Here is a 21,340-nt window from a genome sequence, read left to right as displayed (position 1 = left end):
AGGAGAGGAACCTACTAGCTTTAATATAAATTTTAAAAAATGGTAATGGTGTTGAAGATTGACAAATCTCCAAGGCCTGATGATTTACAGCCCAGGGGGTTGAAAGAAGTAGGTGTGAAAATTGTAAATGCTTTAGTCATGGTATTCCAAAACTCTCTTGATTCAGGAATTGTCACCTTGGGTTGGAAAATTATCAATGTCACTCCATTATTTAAGAAGGGTGGGAGAGAGAAACCAGGAAATTATAGGTCTTTTAGTGCTTTGGGCAAGTTACTAGAATATGTTATTCGGGAGAGAGTGACTGAGCACTTGGACAAACATGAATTGATCACAGAGAGCCAGCATGGATTTGTAAAGGGTAAGTCATAGCTAATTAACCTGGTTGATATTTTGAGGAGGTTGTGACCATGATAGATAAGGGGAGTGTCTATGGATATTTAAATAGACTTCCAGAAGGCATTTGATAAGGTTCCACATGAGACATCTAGCAAAAATGAGAGTGCATGGAACTGGAGGTAATCTGTTGACCAGGATAGGGAATTGATGAGGAGGCAGGTGTCAGAGTAGGGATAATGGGTATGTATACAAATTAGCAGGATGCAACTGGTGATATCTCCCCAGGGATCTGTACTGGGGCCACTGCATTTCACTACATGTATAAATGACTGAGAAGAAGGAATAGAGCTATATTTCTAGGTTTCCTGATTACATTAAGTTTGGTGGCACAGTAAATAATGTAGATTGGAACAAAAAGTTGTGAAGTCACATTGTTTGAGAGATCTTCATTAAATCATTAAATGAATGGGTAAAAATGTAACAGATGGAGTTGAATATAGACTATAAATAAAATTCTAAGTGGAGGACCCACAATCTGTGGTTAACTAAAGAGGTTAAAGAAAGCATCAAACTAAAGGAAAAGGCATATAATTGCGCAAAGCTGAGTGGCAGGTCAGATGATTGGTCAGAATATAAAGAATGGCAGGGAATGACTAAAAGGTTAATCGGGAAAGAAATTAGAGTATGAGAGGAAGCTAGCTAGAAATGTTAAAACGGACAGCAAGAGTTTCTACAGGTATTTAAAAAGGAAAAGAGTAAGTAAAGTGAGTGTTGGTCCTCTATAGAGTGAGAATGGGGAGTTAATAGTAGATAATAAGGAAATGGCGGATGAAATGAACAAATATTTTGCTTCTGTCTTCACTATAGAGTATACAAAAACATTCTAGTATTAGCTGTAAAACAGGAGGTGGAAGGAAGAGAGCAACTTGGTGAAATTACAATCACCAGGGAAGCGGTACTGACCAAACTGATGGCGCTGTGGGCTGACAAGTCCACAGTTCTGATGGGCTTCATCCTAGGGTCTTAAAAGAGATGGCTAATGAGGTAGTAGATGCTTTGGTGTTAATTTTTCAAAATTTGCTAGATGCTGCAAAGGTTCCATCAGACAGGAAAATAGCAAATATAATCCCTCTATTCAAGAGTTGTTTTGGGTGGTGGGGGGAGAGGCAGAAAACGGGTAACTATAGGCCAGCTAGCTTGACGTCTGTCGTGGGGAAGGTGTTAGAATCAACCATTAAGGAGGTTATAGCTGGTCATTTCGAAAAACTCAAGGTAATCGGGAATAGTCAGCATGGCTTTGTGAAAGGGAGATCATGTTTAACCAATTTATTGGAGTTCTTTGAAGGAGTAATATGTGCTTTGAAAAAAGGGAGCCCGTTGAGGTACTGTACTTGGATTTCCAGAAGGCATTTGACAAGGTGCCACATAAAAGGTTATTGTGCAAAATAGGAGCTCATGGTATAGTCGTCTTCTTTGGCCTCCTTGTCTCGAGAGTCAATGGGTAAGCGCCTAGAGGAGGTCAGTGGTTTGTGGAGCAGCGCCTGGAGTGGCTATAAAGGCCAATTCTAGAGTGACAGACTCTTCCACAGGCACTGCAGATAAAATTGGTTGTAGGGGCTGTTACACCGTTGGCTTCCTCCTTGCGCTTCTGTCTTTTATCCTGCCAACTGCCAAGTCTCTTCGACTCACCACTCTTTAGCCCCGCCTTTATGGCTGTCCACCAGCTCTGGCGATCACTGGCAACTGACTCCCACGACTTGTGGTCAGTGTCACAGGACTTCATGTCGCGTTTGCAGACGTCTTTAAAGCGGAGACATGGGCGGCCGGTGGGTCTGATACCAGTGACAAGCTCGCTGTACAATACGTTCTTGGGGATCCTGCCATCTTCCATGTGGCTCACATGGCCAAGCCATCTCAAGCGCCGCTGGCTCAGTGGAGTGCATATACTGGGGATGTTGGCTGCATCGAGGACTTCTGTGTTGGAGATATGGTCCTGCCACCTGATGCCAAGGATTCTCCGGAGGCAGCGAAGATGGAATGAATAGAGATGTTGCTCTTGGCTGACATACGTGTCCAGGCCTTGCTGCTGTTGAGCAAGGTACTGAGGGCACAGGCTTGAAACACTTGGACTTTCGTGTTCCGTGTCAGTGCGCCATTTTCCCACAACCTCTTAACAATCTGGACATAGCAGAGGAAGCCTTTCCCATGCGCTTGTTGATTTCTGCATCGAGAGGCAGGTTACTGGTGATAGTTGAGCCTAGGTAGATGAACTCTTGAACCACTTCCAGAGCGTGGTCGCCGATATTGATGGATTGAGCATTTCTGATGTCCTGACCCATGATGTTCATTATCTTGAGGCTGATGGTTAGGCCAAATTCGTTGCAGGCAGCCATAATCCTGTCTGAGTCTCTGCAGATACTCTTCCGTGTGGGATGTTAATGCAGCATCATCAGCAAAGAGGAGTTCCCTGATGAGGACCTTCCGTACTTTGGTCTTCGCTCTAAGATGGGCAAGGTTGAACAACCTGCCATCTGATCTAGTGTGGTGTAAAATTCCTTCTTCTGAAGACTTGAACGCATGTGAGAGCAGCAGTGAGAAGCTCCCAAACAGTGTGGGTGCGAGAACACAGCCCTGTTTCATGCCACTCAGGTGAGGAAAGGGGTCTGATGAGGCGCCGCTACGCTGAATTGTGCCTTTCATATTGTCATGGAATGAGGTGATGATACTTAGTAGCTTTGGTGGACATCCAATCTTTGCTAGTAGTCTGAAGAGACTACGTCTGCTGACAAGGTCAAAGGCTTTGGTGAGATCTATGAAAGCAACGCAGAGGGGCATCTATTGTTCGGACATTTTCCTTGGAGTACAGTTCTAGGTAGTGCTCCACCCAGCGGTCCATTTTCTTGCGTTGGTCAGCGATCATGTCCCCTGATTAAGACTTGAGGGGGGCGATCTTCTTGATGGTTGGCCCAAAAGCTCTCTTGATACCATCATACATTCCTCTGATGTTTCCGGTGTCGGAGGCCAACTGAATACGACTGCATAGGTGTTGCCAGTAGTCATTTGCTGTTCTTTGTGTAGTGCTTCTGGCTACTTTAAGTGCTATGGATGTTAACTCTCTGGGGGCTTTCTTGTAGTTCAACAGTGAAGTGCGCTTAGCGGCTATGACAGGTTCCAGCTCTTGAAAGTGAGATTGAAACCAGTCTGCATTCTGCTTCTCACGTTTGCCAAAGGTGGTCATTGCTGAGTCATAGATGGCGTCTCTGATGTGGGTCCACTTGGTCTCTGCATCTCCGGCAGGAGTGTTTTGAAGGGCTTTTTCAAGTGAATTTAGAAACTTATGTAACAGCTGTGGATAAGAAATTCTGTTAGTGTTGATGCGCAGGTGGCCCTTCTGCTTGGAGTGATGTAGCTTCTTTGGTTTGAGTCTAACTTTGTTGCACACCAGGGAGTGGTCGGTGTCTCAGTCCGCACTGGAAGCTGCGTGTGATTTGGACACTCACAAGGCGAGCCTCTATAAACAATGAGGTCCAGCTATTATATGAGGTGCCATATATTAGCATGGATAGAAGATTGACTGGCTGGCAGAAAACAGAGTATGCATAAAAGTGTCCTTTTCTGATTGGCAGGATGTGATTAGTGGAGCCCCGCAGGGGTCTGTGCTGGGGCCTCAACTTTTTACAAGTCAATGACTTAGATGAGGGAAGCGATGTCACGATAGATAAGTTTGCAGATGACACAAAGGTAGGTCGGAAATTATGTTGTGAAGAGGACATAAGGAGCTTGCAGACCCATATAGATAGGTTGAGTGAGTGGGCAAAAATCTGGTAGGTAATGTGAGAAAATGTGAAGTTGTTCACTTTGGCAGGAAGAATAAAAAAGCAGAGTATTACTTAAATGGCGAATGACTGCAGAACTCCAAGGTGCAGAGGGATCTAGGTGTTCTAGTGCATGAGTCACAAAGTTAGTATGCAGGTACAGCAAGTAATAAAGAAGGCTAATGGAATGCTATCCTTTATTACGGGAGTAATTGAAAATATAAGTAAGGATGTTATGCTGCAGTTATACAGGGCATCGGTGAGACCACATCTCGAATACTGTATGCAGTTTTGTTTGGTCTCTTTATTTAAGGAAGGATCTGAATGTGTTGGAGGTGGTTCAGAGGAGGTTTACTAGATTGATGCCTGGAATGAGCGGGTTGTCTAATGAGGAAAGGTTGGACAGACTGGACTTGCTTTCACTGGAGTTTAGAAGAATGAGGGGAGACTTGATTGAAGTATATAAGATCCTGAACAGTCTTGACAAGGTGGATGTGGAAAGGATGTTTCCTCTTGTGGGGGAGTCCAGAATTAGGGGGCGCTGCTTTAATATTAGTGGTTGCCCTTTTAGGACAGAGATGAGGAGAAATATTTTCTGAGGGTTGTGAGACTTTGGAACTCTGTGCCTCAGAAGGTGGTGGAAGCATGGCCATTGAATAATTTTAAGGCGGGGGTAGATAGATTCTTGTTAGGCAAGGGAATCAAAAGTTATCGGGTAAATGGGAAGTGGAATTCGAGACACAAACAGATCAGCCATGACCTTATTGAATGGCAGGCTAGAGGGGCCAAATAGCCTACTTCTCCTAATTCGTATGTTCATGTGTAAAATGTGAGAGTATTTTCTAACTGGTGAAAAGCTAGGAACTGTGGAGGAGTAGAGATATTTGGGTGTTCCAAATCGCTAAAAACTAATGGATGTGTACAAAAATAATTTAAAGGCTAGTGGAATGCACAGGAGTGCAATCAACCAAAATTTGGCACTAAGCCATATAAGGAAATATTAGGACCGATGATCAAAGAGAGAGGTTTTAAAAAGGGTCTTAAAGGAAGCCAGAGAGAATGAGGGAGGGAATTCCAGAGCTTGGGGCCTAGGCAGCTGAAGGCATGATCACCAATAATGAGGTGAAAGAAGTCTAAGATGATCAAGAGGTCCATGTTGGAGGAGTAAGGAGTGCTCATAAGGCTGGAGAAGGTTAAAGAGGTTGGGAGGGGCAAGACCATGGAGGATTTGAACACAAGGATGGAAATTGTAAAATGGAGGCATTCCGGGACGTGGAGTCAATGTAGGTCAGCAAGCGCAGGGATGATGGTTTGAATGATTAAATGTATGATGCCCAGTCACTTCAGTTTACTCCCTTCATTTGAGAAGCATATCTGAAGGTCCAAGGCTGATTGTGCCAAATGGCATTTAACCTGGAAAAGTAGACCAGAAGCAAAGGTAAATTGAGAACCAGTGGTTAGGTAATGCCAAGCTTGGATTTTAATAGCCTATAGAATGGGAGACTTATGGAGTTCCTAAGGTCGTGGCTAAAAATGAACTAGAGAAGGGGGGTTGGGGGGAAGACCGAATGAGTCTTGATTTTCAGAGTGAAAATGCAGGGAGGAAGAGACTATTGTCAAGAGGTTATGGATTGTACATTATTGTTAGACATTAAATTTATTATCACTTTATTTTGCTCAACTTTATTGCTCAGATGCAGAACAATATCTGGTTAAGACTGGAAAAAAAACAAGATTATGATGAAGGCATTACAGTGATTTTTGTCCTTTCCCCATAATTGGAACAGAAGGTCCTATGCACTGAACTGTAAGGTACCATTTTTAAAATGTTGATAGTCACTGCTACTGTTCAAAGGATGCAGCCTCTGTTTGTTTATGTAACCAGTGCTGAGTGTCAAACAGTCACAGTTGCTCTGTACAAAAGAAAATACTAAAGGAATCGGTGCAGTAAGACACTGCCTACTGGAGTGATGTGATGGTTTTATTTATTAAAATAAGATGTGTGCGCTTGCGGACAGTGCTGGAGGACATGGAGGATTCTAGCTCCAACTTGGATATATGAACATACGAATTAGGAGCAGGAGCAGGTCACTCGGCCCCTCGAGCCTGCTCCGCCATTCAACATGATCATGGCTGATCTGACTGTAACCTCAACTCCACGTTCCTGCCTACCCCCGATGACCTTTCACCCCCTTGCTTATCAAGAATCTATCTACCTCTGCCTTAAAAATATTCAGACTCTGCTTCCACCGCCTTTTGAGGAAGAGAATTCCAAAGACTTTTCACGTGACTTTGAGAACATAGAGTCAGCCATGAAGTGAGTGTCATCTCTACAAGCGCTGTAGGAAGACTTACATCCATGGAGCCACTGATGGCAGCTCAGACAACTGCCACCTTAGTTCTGGATCTAGTATTTCTTCAGGCTTTGAGAGTCTCCCAGCATACCTGCACTTTGTTCTCACGCAGTTTACTGGGAGCGCTGAGGCACAGTCTCCCGAAAGTAACCTTGGTTCCATGGGGAAGGCACCTGCTATCCTCTCGGGATGGCAGCAAACTTGCTTCCCTGCCAGTCTTGAAACCAGCACCTGTGTTGGTGCGAGACAGTCAACTGGACCAGACTGCCCCGGCCAAAGCCAAATCCCAGCAGTCTACAACCAGGTCCTCAAAGGTCAGAGGTCCACGAGGCCACCCACCATGGTTTTCCCAAGTGCCCTCAGTGGAAGTTCAGCAGCCTGTCATCTCCCAAGCTGTAATCACTGGGGACACCACATCTTTGGAGCATTAGCATAGGCAAATGACTACATGAGGCAGGCAGGTGATCTATAGATGGGCATCAGTCATGTCACCATTTGTCTGGAGACCTTTGGAGTAGAAGTAAAATTGTTTTGTTTTGCTCTTCATAATCTTAGTGATGTAACAGGAACAAAGGTTTGAGGGCATTGACTGGTATCAGGACTGGGTCAGGTGAATGCTCTGGGGAGGGGAAGGATAGCTCAGCAGAACATTGTCTCAATAATTTGCTGCCACTCTGCTGGGCTGTGCATCTTTCTCTGCATCTTCTGGTTCCTGATTCCTTTCTTCACCTTCCTCCTCGAGAAGCACTGAGGCACCTCCCCTTTGTGGCCAGTGTCAGCCCTATCTCAGTGGATCGCCCTCTCACCTCAGAGTCGGAAGGTTCTGGGTTCGGGTCTCATGTTAAATACCTCAACACAAAATCTAGGCAGACACTACCAATGTAACACTGAGGGAATGCTGCATTCCTGGAGGTGCTTTTTTTTTTAGATCAGACGTTAAATCGAGGCCCCGGCTGCCCCCTCAGGTGGCCATAAGAGATTCCATGGCACTATTTTGAAGGAGAACAGGGTAATTCTCCTCTGTATCCTGGCCAATATTTATCCCTCAACCAACATCGCTAAAACAGATTATCTGGTCATTATCACACTGCTGTTTTTGGGACCTTGTGTCACAATTCCTACATTACAACATGATCACACTTCAAAAGTACTTCATTGGCTATAAAGCACTGTTGGACATCCTGAGGTCATGAAAGGTGTCATATTAATGCAAGTCTGTCTTTTCTTTGTATAGCAAGATTGTAGAACATGCAGCAAGCAATTATGAATCTTGACACTTATTCCAGGTTGTACCCATCCCAAATTGTTCAGACAATGGAACAATTGTGCAGGATACTTTTGGTTTGCTTAATCAGAACGCTGAATGCGTGGCGTTCCGTTTCTGTGGTTCCTTAGAGCAGTTATGAGGGGGTACCCCTTGCCCCTTCGATGTTGAAGTATCGTGACCTGGCGCAGTATGAAAGCTTCTTGACGACTGCCAGGAGACCGGGCACAGGTCTGCATCACTCATGACCTGCGGGCAGAAACATGTTGAACATTCAGTGAATGGCAAAATTCCTGTTGAAAACAGTGCTGGTTCATGATGGGAAGCAGACAGGCCTATGCAATTGCCATCAATGATGTCCAGCAACTGTAGGAATGAAGTGATGTGGGAAAATCCCAGTGCTCTTTCTTTCAGCTCGTCAGCCTCTGTGGGGAAGGTAATGAGCTGTTAGTGCCAAGCAAGCAGTGCATCAAGGACCTGCCAGAATGCTGAGTGCACAGCAAGCTGGCGAATGTTGCAGATGTCACCGGAAGCAGTTTGGAAAGGGCCAGGGCATAAACCTACAGTGACCTTCACTGTCACAGGCAGTGCAGTACTTGCTCTTGTGTTCAGCTGCAATTTTTGTCCTAACAGGTGGCACAAGCACGTGTCTGTCTGCCTGTTGAAATGCAGTCTTTCACATTGTTGCTCAGTGAAATTCAGGTACGTTCTCTTCCTGAAGACCTGCATTCTCTAATGCCTCCTCTTCTTGATGCCTGTGCTGGTCTTTGCTGCCTTCCTTGCTGCTGCTCCTGATTTGGGAGCCTCCTGTGCAAGTCCAGCAGCATTTCCACAATCCGCAATCGTCAACAAGCCAATATTGTGAAGCTGTCACTGCCCTCCACAAAAGTATCTCTCAAACACTTGCTAAAACTTGGTCCAAATGCAAACTACTTAAAAAAAAAAAAAAAAAATCATTCACAGGATGTGGGTGTCACTGGCAATTAACCAAAGACTTGACTTAATGGAGGTGAGGACTCCAGTAAATAACACTTGTGAAAGCTGCTTGCTGATAGAGGTACAAAATGAGCCTTAAGGATAAATACAGAAAATATTAAAACATGTTTTTCAATTTCATAATACTAATAGAATGGTTAGAGAGAGTTAGAATTCTAAAGGATGAAAAGCAGTGGTAAGATTGAAGATAAAGAGGAAATGGTCAAATCATTTCATAATTATTCACTATAACTATTCGACAAACAGGATAATCCTAACTTTCAATCGAATTTTTGTAGTATGCCAAATATGGTAGAAAGTTTTGAAATTAAGGAGGCAGAGGTACTTGATAGATTAGAGACTGAACACTGGGTTGGGTGGAAAACGTCCTAGGTTTTTGAAGGAAATCTGTAGAGCATTGGCTTTCATTATGGATTTCCCTGCAAATTTGCTCCTCTATGTGTCTCTCACTATTTGGAGGCTTATAGAATACCCCTACAGCATGATCATATCCTTTTTACTTCTGAACTCTAACCAAATGGATTCTGTTCTTGCCCCCTCAAGGATCTCCCTTCTTTCCAACAATGCCTTCCCTAATCAATACTGCCACCCCACCTCCCAGTGGATAACAGTATTTGTTATTGCCACTACATCATATTCCCATACTGCTATTTGTACTTGTAGCTCACCAACCTTATTCACCACAGTTTGTACGTTTACATACATGCATTGTATTCCTGTTTTTGCATTTCTCATAGTCCTTCTCAGTCTGCTATCTAATATGGAACTACTCCCTTCTCTAGTACTGTACAACACTCACATTGTGCACCTTATTTCTCTTTTCTACTTCTATACATGGTGCCCATCCCTTGCCAACTTAGTTTAAATCCTCCCCAACCACATGAGTGAACCTTCCCGTCAGAGCATTGGTCCCAGTCCTGTTGAGGTGCAACCGTCCCTTTTGAATAGGTGCCTCCTGCCCCAGAACTGGTCCCAATGACTCAAGAATCTGAAGCCCTCCCTCTTGCACCATGCTTCAAGCCACGCATTGATCCTTCCCATCTTCCTATTTTTACACCATGCAGGACTCACGATGACAGTTACAGAAATGCCTGTCTGTCCCCCTGACTATGAATCTCCTATAACAACTGCATTTCTACACCTTGCTTCTCCCTCCTGTACAGTGCCTTGCCCATTTCTCTGGACTGCACTCTTCCAGGATATCATCACTCCCAGCAATCTCCAAAGCTGACTAACTGTCAGTGAGAGGCACACATCCAAAAGATTCCTGCACCACTTGCCTCTTGCTAGTCTTCTGGATGGCCACTGACCTAGTATCCTGAACTCTAACTGCCTGTGGAAAATACCATCCAGGAAACTCTCCTACTCTCTGATGCTCCTCTGTGACTCCAGCTGCACCTCAAGCTCAGTAATCCTGAGCTCGACCTGAAACAGCAGGAGATGCTACCTACACGCGGTCACCCAAGACACATGAAGTGTCCTGGAGTTCTCACATGGTGCAGGAATTGCAAGCAAAGGTTGCAGATGTCCATCCATGATCTAAAAAAAAACTTTATTCCTTCTTGTTGAAACTATTATATCTAATTAATGCCTCGAGACCTGATCTGTGCCTTTACTCTTATTAATTCACTCACTGTTATATTCACCCTGATTGAGGTTATTAATTTCCTGGCTCCTAATTTGAAAGACTGCCCCAGTTTCAAGAGAGAGAAAGAGAAATGCTCACCAATCACTTATCCGCTTTCCTGTGACGTCACTCCGATTCAGTCTTGGAAATGGAAAGGATATAAGATTTTAAGCTCAGCTCAGAGTCAAAGAGGCAACATTATGTCTGGATATTTACCAGATCTGTGGAGTACAGGTGTGTAGAGTTTGCTGCTTAATCCACACCTGGAATACCCGTGTTCAGTAATGTTCATTCTACAACAGCAAAAAGGTGCAATAATTGGACAAGGTTCAGTAAAGAGCAAAATAATTACAAGTGTAAAGGAAGTGAAATTAGAAAAGCTGTAATTTGAAGAGGATGACCTCCATTTTGGATTAAACAATTGGTGAATCCAAAATATTGTTAGTAAAACCAGAAGCAGTGCACTTTAAATAAGTGAAAATTGAATTTAAAAACAGTATTAAAAAGGATTTCTTTACTTAAAGGGAAATAAATTTTGGGAGTAATCTGCCATGCACGAGTAATGATGAAATATTAGGGATGTTAATGTGCAGTTGGGAGGTAAGGTGAGAGAATTAGGGTATTGGAAGGGATATATTTTCATATAAATCAGAAAAGACCTGAAAGTTCTAATCAAGTGGCTTGCATTGATTCTGTGAGGCAATGTATGTGAATTTTGGTGACAGTGGAGGTAGGTTTCTAGTTCATACCTGACTGCCACAGGAGTAGAAGGATAGGCTGGAAAAGCTTGTAGTCCCTGTCTCTGAATGGCATTGGTGATGTTTAATGGAAATTTCTAAACATATGCTAAGCTTTCAAAGACTATTTGGGCATATCAAACACATCCTTTAGAGCAGCAAAAGGACAAGCTTATATAATAGAAGCAAAATACTGCAGATGCTGGAAATCTGAAATAAAAACAAAGTGCTGGAAATACTCAGGTCAGGTAGCATCTGTGGAGAGAGAAACAGAGTTAATGTTTCCGGTCAGTGACCTTTCATCATAAAAGGATAAGCTTGATGTGTTCTATAAATGTTTTGAAATCCATTATAACCTATGAAACCATATAACGTATAAGAGACCAGCTTTTAATGCTGGTGTACAAGGATTACCTGAAAGCATTGACTCACATGACAGAATAATTTTTTCTAAACCATGTGAATTTAGAGAATATAATTAGAGACTTGAGAGTCTGCAGGGTAAAATTGGGTATGATTAAAGAGACTATTCAGACATTTATTTAATTTTACAAAAATCTACAGATATTCAAAGAGCAGCTGAAATCTCCAAGTCTCAGTTGAAAAGCGAAAAAGAAGCTGCTGCATTTTTGGGAATTGACACAACGGGATGGATTTTATCCCGATGTCTGCCTTGATTCTGGTGGGGAACTCGGAAGTGGCCATGGTGGTATGTCTTTTTTATTCTTTGATGGCCAGCATTTGTTGGCCATCCATATATGCCCTTGAGAAGGTGGTGGTGAGCTGCCTCCTGAACTGCTGCAGTCCATCTGGTGTAGGTACTCCCTCAGTGCTGTTCGGAAGGGAGTTCCAGGATTTTGACCCAGCGACACCGAAGGAACGGCAATATAGTTCCAGGTCAGGATGGTGTATGGCTTGGAAAGGAACTTGCAGGTGGTGGTGGTGTTCCCATGTGCCTGCGGCCCTTGTCCATCTAGGTGGTAGAGGTCGCGGGTTTGAAAGGTGCTATCGAAGGAACCTTGGTGAATTGCTGCAGTGCATCTTGTAGATGATATACACTGCTGTCACTGTGCGTCGGTGATGGAGGGAGTGAATGTTGAAGGTGGTGGATGAGTGCCAGTCAAGCAGGTTGCTTTGTCCTAGATGGTGTCGAGCTTCCTGAGTGTTGTTGGAGCTGCACTCATGCAAGCAAGTGGAGAGTATTCAACCATAGTCCTGACTTGTGCCTTGTAGATAATGGACAGGCTTTGGGGAGTCAGGAGGTGAGTTACGCATCTCAGAGCTTCCAGTCTCTGATCTGCTCTTGTAGCCACAGTATTTATATGGCAGGTTCAGTTTCTGATGAATGGTAACCCCCAAGATTTGATAGTGGGGGATTTGGCAATGGTAATGCCATTGGCCATTGAATGTCATGGGAGAAGATTAGATTCTCTTTTTGGAGATGGTCATTGCCTGGCACTTCTGTGGCACGAATGTTACTTGCCACTTATCAGCCCAAGCCTGAATCTGGTCCAGGTCTCACTGCATTTGGACACAGACTTCTTCAGTTTCTGAGGAGTTACGAATGGTACTGAACATTGTGCAATCATCAGCAGACATCCCCACTTCTGACCTTATAATGGTGAGAAAGTCATTGATGAAGCAGTTGAAGATGGTTGGGCCTAGGACACTACCCTGAGGAGCTTCTGCAGTGATGTCCTGTGGCTAAGATGATTGGTCTCCAACAACCATAACCATCTTCCTTTGTGCTAGGTATGACTCCAACCAGCAGAGTTTTTTTCCCCTGATTCCCATTGACTTCATTTTTGCCAAGGTTCCTTGATGCCGTACTCAGTCAAATGCTGTCTTGATGTCAAGGGCAGTCACTCTCGCCTCACCTCTGGAGTTCTGCTCTTTTGTCTGTGTTTGGACCAAGACTGTAATGTCAGGAGCCATTTGGTCATTTAAGCCTGCTCCGGGAGCGCTGTCAATTAAAGGTGGGGGTCGGGTGCGGACTAGTGAAGTAGGAGGACTCACAGCTGTGTCCAACCGGCAACCCCCACCAGGAGAGGTAATGCTGCTGAGGCAGGAGACCCTGTGGGTGCCTCAAAATGGAGGCGCTTTCTGCAGCATTGTAAAAATTTAAAAATGCCTCATGGCCACAGCTGTAGGCCATTATTGTGGAGGGGATATGCCCTTGCAGAATGGGCTACAGCTCCACTGTGGCCTTGCATCCCAGCAGGTCCATGCTGGGTGATGGAGAAGAGGCATCCTGGCCTGCTGCTGGGAGACTGCCTCAAATTCATTGACTGGCTCCAGTCTTGGTGGGGATCTGACTGCCAGCGGGAAGATCCTGACTGTGGCAACTATCCCCCACTTGGCCCAATAATGGACCCAATTGGCTACCCACCATTCCCCAGGCAGGTAACTTCTGTCACACGCACCGTACCTCTGGCAAGATTGCTCGGGGGCAGTAATGCGTCAGGTAGCTGACCCGACACACACTTTTCTGCTTTTGCTCCTGGTCCTGCCTCCTTGAGACCAGAAATATTCGTCCCAATGAGTCAACCTAAAAATAAAAATAAGATTTCATTGTGAAAATAGTTAAAGTTCACCAGCAAACAGATAAGTGAGGCTGGTGTGGGTCATTAAAACATTTTTTTTTTGGTCAGTTTATGCAAATCACCATCAAGTAAGCTTAAAAAAAGCTCTCTGTGAATGGTGTTTGAACCAGTGGTAATTAGGAGTTGGGGTTTTCTGTGGATGCTTTTAGCAGCAGCATCTCAAGTCATGATGGTATCTGGGGGTCTTATTAGAAGTGTCACGTCTCTGAAGCTAGGTACACAATCTAGTGCTAATACAATATGATATAAGGAGAAAGTACAGGAATGATCTTCATTCCTTAAATTAAAATTGTACTTATGTTCTTATATTGACCAGCATATAAAGAGAATGAAATTAAAACACAACAAAATTTGTATTTATATGTAAAATGTTCCAAGGCGCTTCACAGGAGCGTTATAAAACAAACTTTGATATCAGGCCATATGAAGAGATATTAGGGCAGATGGCCAAAAGCTTCATCAAAGAGGTAGGCTTTGAGGAGCATCTTAACGGAGGAAAGAGAGGTTGAGAGGCAGATAGGTTTATAGATGGAATTCCAGAGCTACGACCTAGGCAGCTGAAGGCACGGCCACTAATGGTGGAGCAATTAAAATTGGGTACGTGGAAGATGCCAGAGATAAATGAGTGCAGGTATCTCAGAGGGTTGTGGAGCTGGACCGGGGTGACACAGATGAGGAGGGGCCAAGGCCATGGAGGATTTGAAAACAAGGCTGAGAATTTTAAATTTGTGTGTTGTTTGACCCAGAGCCAATCTAGGTCAGGGAACAGGCGGCTGTTGGGCGAATGGGACTTGGTGTGAGTAAGGACACAGGCAGCAGAGTTTTGAATGATCTCAAGTTTACGGAAGGTAGAATATGGGAGGCCAGCCATGAGTGCTTTGGAATATTCAAGTATCGAGGTAACAAAGGCATGGATGAGGGTTTTGGCAGCAGATGAATTGAGGCAGAGGTGGTTAGCTGATGTTATGGAGGTGGAAATAAGCAGTCTTAGTAGCATATTATGTTACTTATCATCCCTTTCGCTGATGTCTAAACATCCTAGGACTCGAGGAATCTGAAAGACTGCAACTGATGAAGCAAGTCTTAGTCATGGATGATGTTGAGTCATTTATTTCATCAGACAACCAAGAAGGCTCCGCTTCACACTTCAGTAAGTAGAATAATTTGCTTCAGCGCTTTGGTGTTTTAGTCAGATAATAGAGAATGCAATGGTTAGACAATGCACAGCAGTAATTGCGACTTGTACAGTCTCTTCCCTGAAAGATATTCTCAGAATAGAATTAAAGTCGATGGAATCACTTCAGTCGATTACAAAATTTGATGATCCGATTAATTTTTTCCATTCTTGGGATGTGAGCATGCTGGCAAGGCCCACATTTATTGCCTATCCCTAATTGCCCTTGAACTGAGTGGCTAGCTAGGCCATTTCAGAGGGCAGTTCAGAGTCACCACATTGCTGTGGGTTTGGAGTCACATGTAGGCCAGGCCAAGTAGGGACAGCAGATTTCCTCACCTGAAGGACATTAGTGGATCAGAGGGTTTTTTTTTTTACAGAAATCCAGTAGTTTCATTATTATTAATAAGACTAGCATTTTATTCCAGATTTATTAGTTAATTGAATTAACTGAATTTAAGTTCCCCAAGCTGAACTCTCATCTCCAGAGCATTAATCCTGCCCTCTGGATTACTAGTCCAGTAACATTGCCACTATGTTACAGCCCCCTAATAGTGGCTTGGCTCCTTAGTGCTTGCACACAAACCAAACAGACACACACCCAGAATTGCATAGTACTTATAGCACCGAAACAGGCCATTCGGCCCAACAAGTCTATGCTCGTGTTTATGCTGCATACAACCCACTCTACTTCATCTAACCCTATCAGCATATCCTTCTAATCCTTTCACCCTCATACGCTTATCTAGCTTCCCCTTAAAGGCATCCATGATATTTGTCTCAACTACTCCATATGGTAGCAGGTTCCACATTCTGAATTACTCATTGGATTTATTAGTGACTATCTTATTTTTCATGACCCCCTAGTTTTGGACTATCCCCACATTTTCACTTCTTTGTTTGCCTTATCAAACCCTTTCATAATTTTAAAGACCTGTATTGGGTTGCCCCTTAGCCTTCTCTTTTCTAGAGGAGAGAACTCCAGTCTGTTCAGTCTTTTCTGATGGTTATAACCTCACAGTTTTGGTATTGTGTGTGTCTTAATCCAATGAATTTTAAGACTATACAAAGTGAATACAGATTATCCACAAAAGAAGAAATTCTACCAAAATTTGCTTGACCTGTAGTATTTTCCAATTTAGTGGATGTTGCCACCTGTGCCTTGATGTAAACCGAATACACCCTTTATTAGGTTTCATTACCTCCGTGGTCTAGTTGGAATCTCTAAGTTCCCTGAAATATATCATCATATCATTAAACGTCGAGCTGTCATTCACTCAAACATTTATCACTCTTTGAGTAAAGTAGTGCTTCAAAGAACAAAGAACAGTAGAGCACAGGAACAGGCCATTCGGCCCTCCAAGCCTGCGCCGATCTTGATGCCTATCTAAACAAACACCTTCTGTACTTCCGGGGCCCATATCCCTCTATTCCCTTCCTATTCATATATTTGTCAAGATGTCTCTTAAATGTTGCTATCGTATCTGCTTCCACCACCTCCCCTGGCAGCAAGTTCCAGGCACTCACCACCCTCTGTGTAAAGAACTTGCCTCGCACATCCCCTCTAAACTTTGCCCCTCGCACCTTAAACCTATGTCCCCTAGTAACTGACTCTTCCACCCTGGGAAAAAGCTTCTGACTATCCACTCTGTCCATGCTGCTCATAACTTTGTAAACCTCTATCATATCGCCCCTCCACCTCCGTCGTTCCAGTGAAAACAATCCGAGTTTTTCCAACCTCTCCTCATAGCTAATGCCCTCCAGACCAGGCAACATCCTGGTAAACCTCCTCTGTACCCTCTCCAAAGCCTCCACGTCCTTCTGGTAGAGACAAGGAGGCCAAAGAAAGAAAGAAAGAAAGAAATTCTAAGTGTGGCCTAACTAAGGTTCTGTACAGCTGCAACATGACTTGTCAATTTTTATACTCTATGCCCCGATCGATGAAGGCAAGCATGCCATATGCCTTCTTGACTACCTTATCCACCTGCGTTGCCACTTTCAGTGACCTGTGGACCTGTACACCCAGATCACTCTGCCTGTCAATACTCCTAAGGGTTCTGCCATTTACTGTATACCTCCCACCTGCATTAGACCTTCCAAAATGCATTACCTCACATTTGACCAGATTAAACTCCATCTGCCATTTCTCCGCCCAAGTCTCCAACCGATCTATATCCTGCTGTATCCTCTGACAATCCTCATCATTATCCGCAACTCCACCAACCTTTGTGTCGTCCGCAAACTTACTAATCAGACCAGCTAATCATTTATATATACTACAACCAGCAAAGGTCCCAGCACTGATCCCTGCGGAACACCACTAGTCACATCCCTCCATTCAGAAAAACACCCATCCACTGTTACCCTCTGTCTTCTGTGACTGAGCCAGTTCTGTATCCATCTTGCCAGCTCACCTCTGATCCCGTGTGACTTCACCTTTTGCACCAGTCTGCCATGAGGGACCTTGTCAAAGGCTTTACTAAAGTCCATATAGACAACATCCACCGCCCTTCCCTCATCAATCATCTTTGTCACTTCCTCAAAAAACTCAATCCAATTAGTAATACACAACCTCCCCTTCACAAAACCATGCTGCCTCTCGCTAATAAGTTCATTTGTTTCCAAATGGGAGTAAATCCTGTCCCGAAGAATCCTCTCTAATAGTTTCCCTACCACTGACGTAAGGCCTGTAATTTCCTGGATTATCCTTACCACCCTTCTTAAACAAAGGAACAACATTGGCTATTCTCCAGTCCTCCGGGACCTCACCTGTAGCCAATGAGGATGCAAAGATTTCTGTCAAGGCCCCAGCAATTTCTTCCCTTGCCTCCCTCAGTATTCTAGGGTAGATCCCATCAGGCCCTGGGGACTTATCTACCTTAATGCTTTGCAAGACACCCAACACCACCACCTTTTTGATAATGAGATGACTGAGACTATCTGCACTCCCTTCCCTAGGCTCATCATCCACCAAGTCCTTCTCTTTGGTGAATACTGATGCAAAGTACTCATTTAGCACCTCACCCATTTCCTCTGGCTCCACGCATAGATTCCCATCTCTGTCCTTGAGTGGGCCAACCCTTTCCCTGGTTACCCTCTTGCTCTTTATATATGTATAAAAAGCCTTGGGATTTTCCTTAATCCTGTTTGCCAATGACTTTTCATGACCCCTTTTAGCCCTCCTAACTCCTTGCTTAAGTTCCTTCCTACTGTCTTTATATTCCTCAAGTGCTTCATCTGTTCCTCGCCTTCCAGCCCTTACAAATGCTTCCTTTTTCTTTTTGACTAGGCTCACAATATCCCGTGTTATCCAAGCTTCCCGAAACTTGCCAAACTTGTCTTTCTTCCTCACAGGAACATGCTGGTCCTGGATTCTAATCAGCTGATGTTTGAAAGACTCCCACATGTCAGATGTTGATTTACCCTCAAACAGCCACCCCCAATCTAAATTCTTCAGTTCCTGCCTAATATTGTTATAATTAGCCTTCCCCCAATTTAGCACCTTCACCCGAGGACTACTTTTATCCTTATCCACAAGTACCTTAAAACTTATGGAATTATGGTCACTGCTCCCGAAATGCTCCCCCACTGAAACTTCGACCACCTGGCCGGGCTCATTCCCCAATACCAGGTCCAGAATGGCCCCATCCCTAGTTGGACTATCTACATACTGTTTCAAGAAGCCCTCCTGGATGCTCCTAACAAATTCTGCCCCATCCAAGCCCCTAGCACTAAGTGAGTCCCAGTCAATATTGGGGAAGTTAAAATCACCCACCACTACAACCCTGTTAGCATTACGTCTTTCCAAAATCTGTCTACATAACTGCTCCTCTACCTCCCGCTGGCTGTTGGGAGGCCTGAAGTAAAGCCCCAACATCGTGACTGCACCCTTCCTATTCCTGAGCTCCACCCATATTGCCTCGCTGCATGACCTCTCTGAGGTGTCCTCCCGCAGTACAGCTGTGATATTCTCCTTAACCAGTAATGCAACTCCCCCACCCCTTTTACATCCCCCTCTATCCCGCCTGAAGCTTCTAAAGCCTGGAACATTTAGCTGCCAATCCTGCCCTTCCCTCAACCAAGTCTCTGTAATAGCAACAACATCATATTTCCAAGTACTAATCCAAGCTCTAAGTTCATCTGCCTTACCTGTTATACTTCTCGCATTGAAACAAATGCACCTCAGGCCACCAGTCCCGCTGTGCTCAGCAACATCTCCCTGCCTGCTCTTCCTCTTAGTCCTATTTTACTATGGCCTTATTTACTATGTCCTCCTCATTTACTTCACTCGCTGTCCTACTGCTCTGGTTCCCACCCCCCTGCCACACTAGTTTAAACCCTCCCAAGTGACGCTAGCAAACCTTGCAGCCAGGATATTAGTGCCCTTCCAGTTTAGATGCAACCCGTCCTTCTTGTACAGGTCCCATCTGTCCCTGAAGAGAGCCCAATGGTCCAGATATCTGAAACCCTCCCTTCTACACCAGCTGCTCAGCCACGTGTTTAGCTGCACTATCTTCCTATTTCTAGCCTCACTGCCACGTGGCACAGGGAGTAATCCAGAGATTACAACCCTAGAGGTCCTGTTTTTTAATATATTTGTATATATTTCCTTATATTTGTTTTAAACTTTTTAAATTTGCTTTGTTTATTCTGATTTATGTCTTGTTCACTTTTCTTGGCTTATTTTAAACTATTATTCTGCATTTACCTTAATACCATTTAATAGTTCAATGCATTAATTAGGTTCCCCGTTCTGGACTGCAAACCTTAAGCTTCCCTACTCTTTTCCCATAATCTGTAGACTCGATCTGTAGAGTTGCTCTTTGTACCAGTAACACATTTTATAACAGCGGCATGAATCTCAGCATTGTTTGCTTGGGGGTCATTCAGCTGATCCATCAAGCCTGCTCCACATTCACTCATGATGGCTGGAGCCTCATGACTGGCTTCTTCATCTCTCCCTCCCTTCCACCCCCTGCAGCCATCTAATCTCCTGGGAGAGGTAAAAAACAGGAGTAAACCCAGAGCTAACAAGGAAAAAAGATACTGTGGGAAATCCCTCTCCGACCCCCCTCAGGTGATCAAAACCAGTCCAGGAGATTGCATGGACCAAGTATTACCTATGAAGACACTTCACATCTATATGATGCGATCCCTGCCCCAGTTAAGAATTGGTCCAGCTCCCTATTGAAGGCGTATGGAGAATCGGCACCAACTACACCAATGTATTCCAGAGGCACACCACTGTCTGGAAAAAAGACAAGAACTGCCTAACATCCCAGTCTATTTCTCCTCTTCCATAGTTTTTCTTGTCCCTTGGTCCTCCCCAATCTGTTAAACTGGAATAATCTATCAACAAGGATGCTGTTCAGACCTTTAATTGTTTATAGCCCCATCAGGCCACCTCGAAGTCTTGTGTTGCTCTAAAGTAAATAGACCAAGGTCCTTAAACGTATTTGACTGTGGTTCTTTAAGCAGAAATGCGGTGTCAAACTTGGGCAAAAGCTACAAAATATCAGGAAAACAACTAAAAGTTTAAGAACAAGCGAATATTTATTGACAGTTTAACTCACTTTCATAGGTGACCTCATCACAGATCAAGGTGCATAACCTGACGGCAAGAAGATTATTTAAGGACGGAAAAGGTCACTGCAGCCGATATGGCTCGTCCCCATGTATGAGAAATATCATCCCACAATTCCTGCCATACACTCTATCATATTCTTCCTGAGGTACTTATCCAAAATTGAGGCTTTTCAAAAAGAAATATAAAGATTAGATTAGATTAGAGATACAGCACTGAAACAGGCCCTTCGGCCCACCGAGTCTGTGCCGAACATCAACCACCCATTTATACTAATCCTACACTCATCCCATATTCCTACCAAACATCCCCACCTGTCCCTATATTTCCCTACCACCTACCTATACTAGTGACAATTTATAATGGCCAATTTACCTATCAACCTGCAAGTCTTTTGGCTTGTGGGAGGAAACCGGAGCACCCGGAGAAAACCCACGCAGACACAGGGAGAACTTGCAAACCCCACACAGGCAGTACCCAGAATCAAACCCGGGTCCCTGGAGCTGTGAGGCTGCGGTGCTAACCACTGCGCCACTGTGCCGCAGTGGCACTGGTAAAGAATGGCATATGAGCTCGAAGGGCGTGTTCCAGACCTTGCTACCAGATTTAGAACTCTAAGAACATGGTGGAGGAAAACGCCAATGGTGAAACCTGAAATGAGCAGGAAAAGTTGTTGTAAGAGCTGAAAGGTACTAATTCACAGAAAGCAGTACTTGCTTTTTTCCTGATTCAAAAAGAAATCAGTGCAGATGCAAGTCAGAAACATGATTTGAAGGCACTAGACTTCTAAGAGGAACAGATATGGTAGATAGAGAGAAACTATTTCCGCTGGTTGGCAGTCTTGAACTGG

General features: G+C 44.2%; 1 protein-coding gene across 14 annotated transcripts in view; it reads left to right on the top strand.

The window, feature by feature from the left end:
• Positions 1-21,340, top strand: part of l3mbtl2 (L3MBTL histone methyl-lysine binding protein 2) — a 158,345-nt gene that overhangs the window by 118,735 nt on the left and 18,270 nt on the right. For 7 of the 14 annotated variants that reach the window (XM_068019423.1, XM_068019420.1, XM_068019413.1 and 4 more), the window contains 2 exons: positions 14,775-14,882; positions 20,488-20,638. The exons of 1 other annotated variant lie outside the window; for it this stretch is intronic. The gene's annotated coding sequence lies outside the window, so the exon portion shown is untranslated. Of the gene's footprint in view, positions 1-5,845; positions 5,964-11,693; positions 11,839-14,774; positions 14,883-20,487; positions 20,639-21,340 lie in introns of all 14 variants that reach the window. 6 more of the 14 variants (XM_068019416.1, XM_068019415.1, XM_068019417.1 and 3 more) reach the window with 4 other exon arrangements.

The sequence above is a fragment of the Heterodontus francisci genome, chromosome 41 (genome assembly GCF_036365525.1).
Source record: "Heterodontus francisci isolate sHetFra1 chromosome 41, sHetFra1.hap1, whole genome shotgun sequence".
NCBI lineage: Eukaryota > Metazoa > Chordata > Chondrichthyes > Heterodontiformes > Heterodontidae > Heterodontus > Heterodontus francisci.
This window is presented reverse-complemented; position numbering and strand designations above follow the sequence as displayed.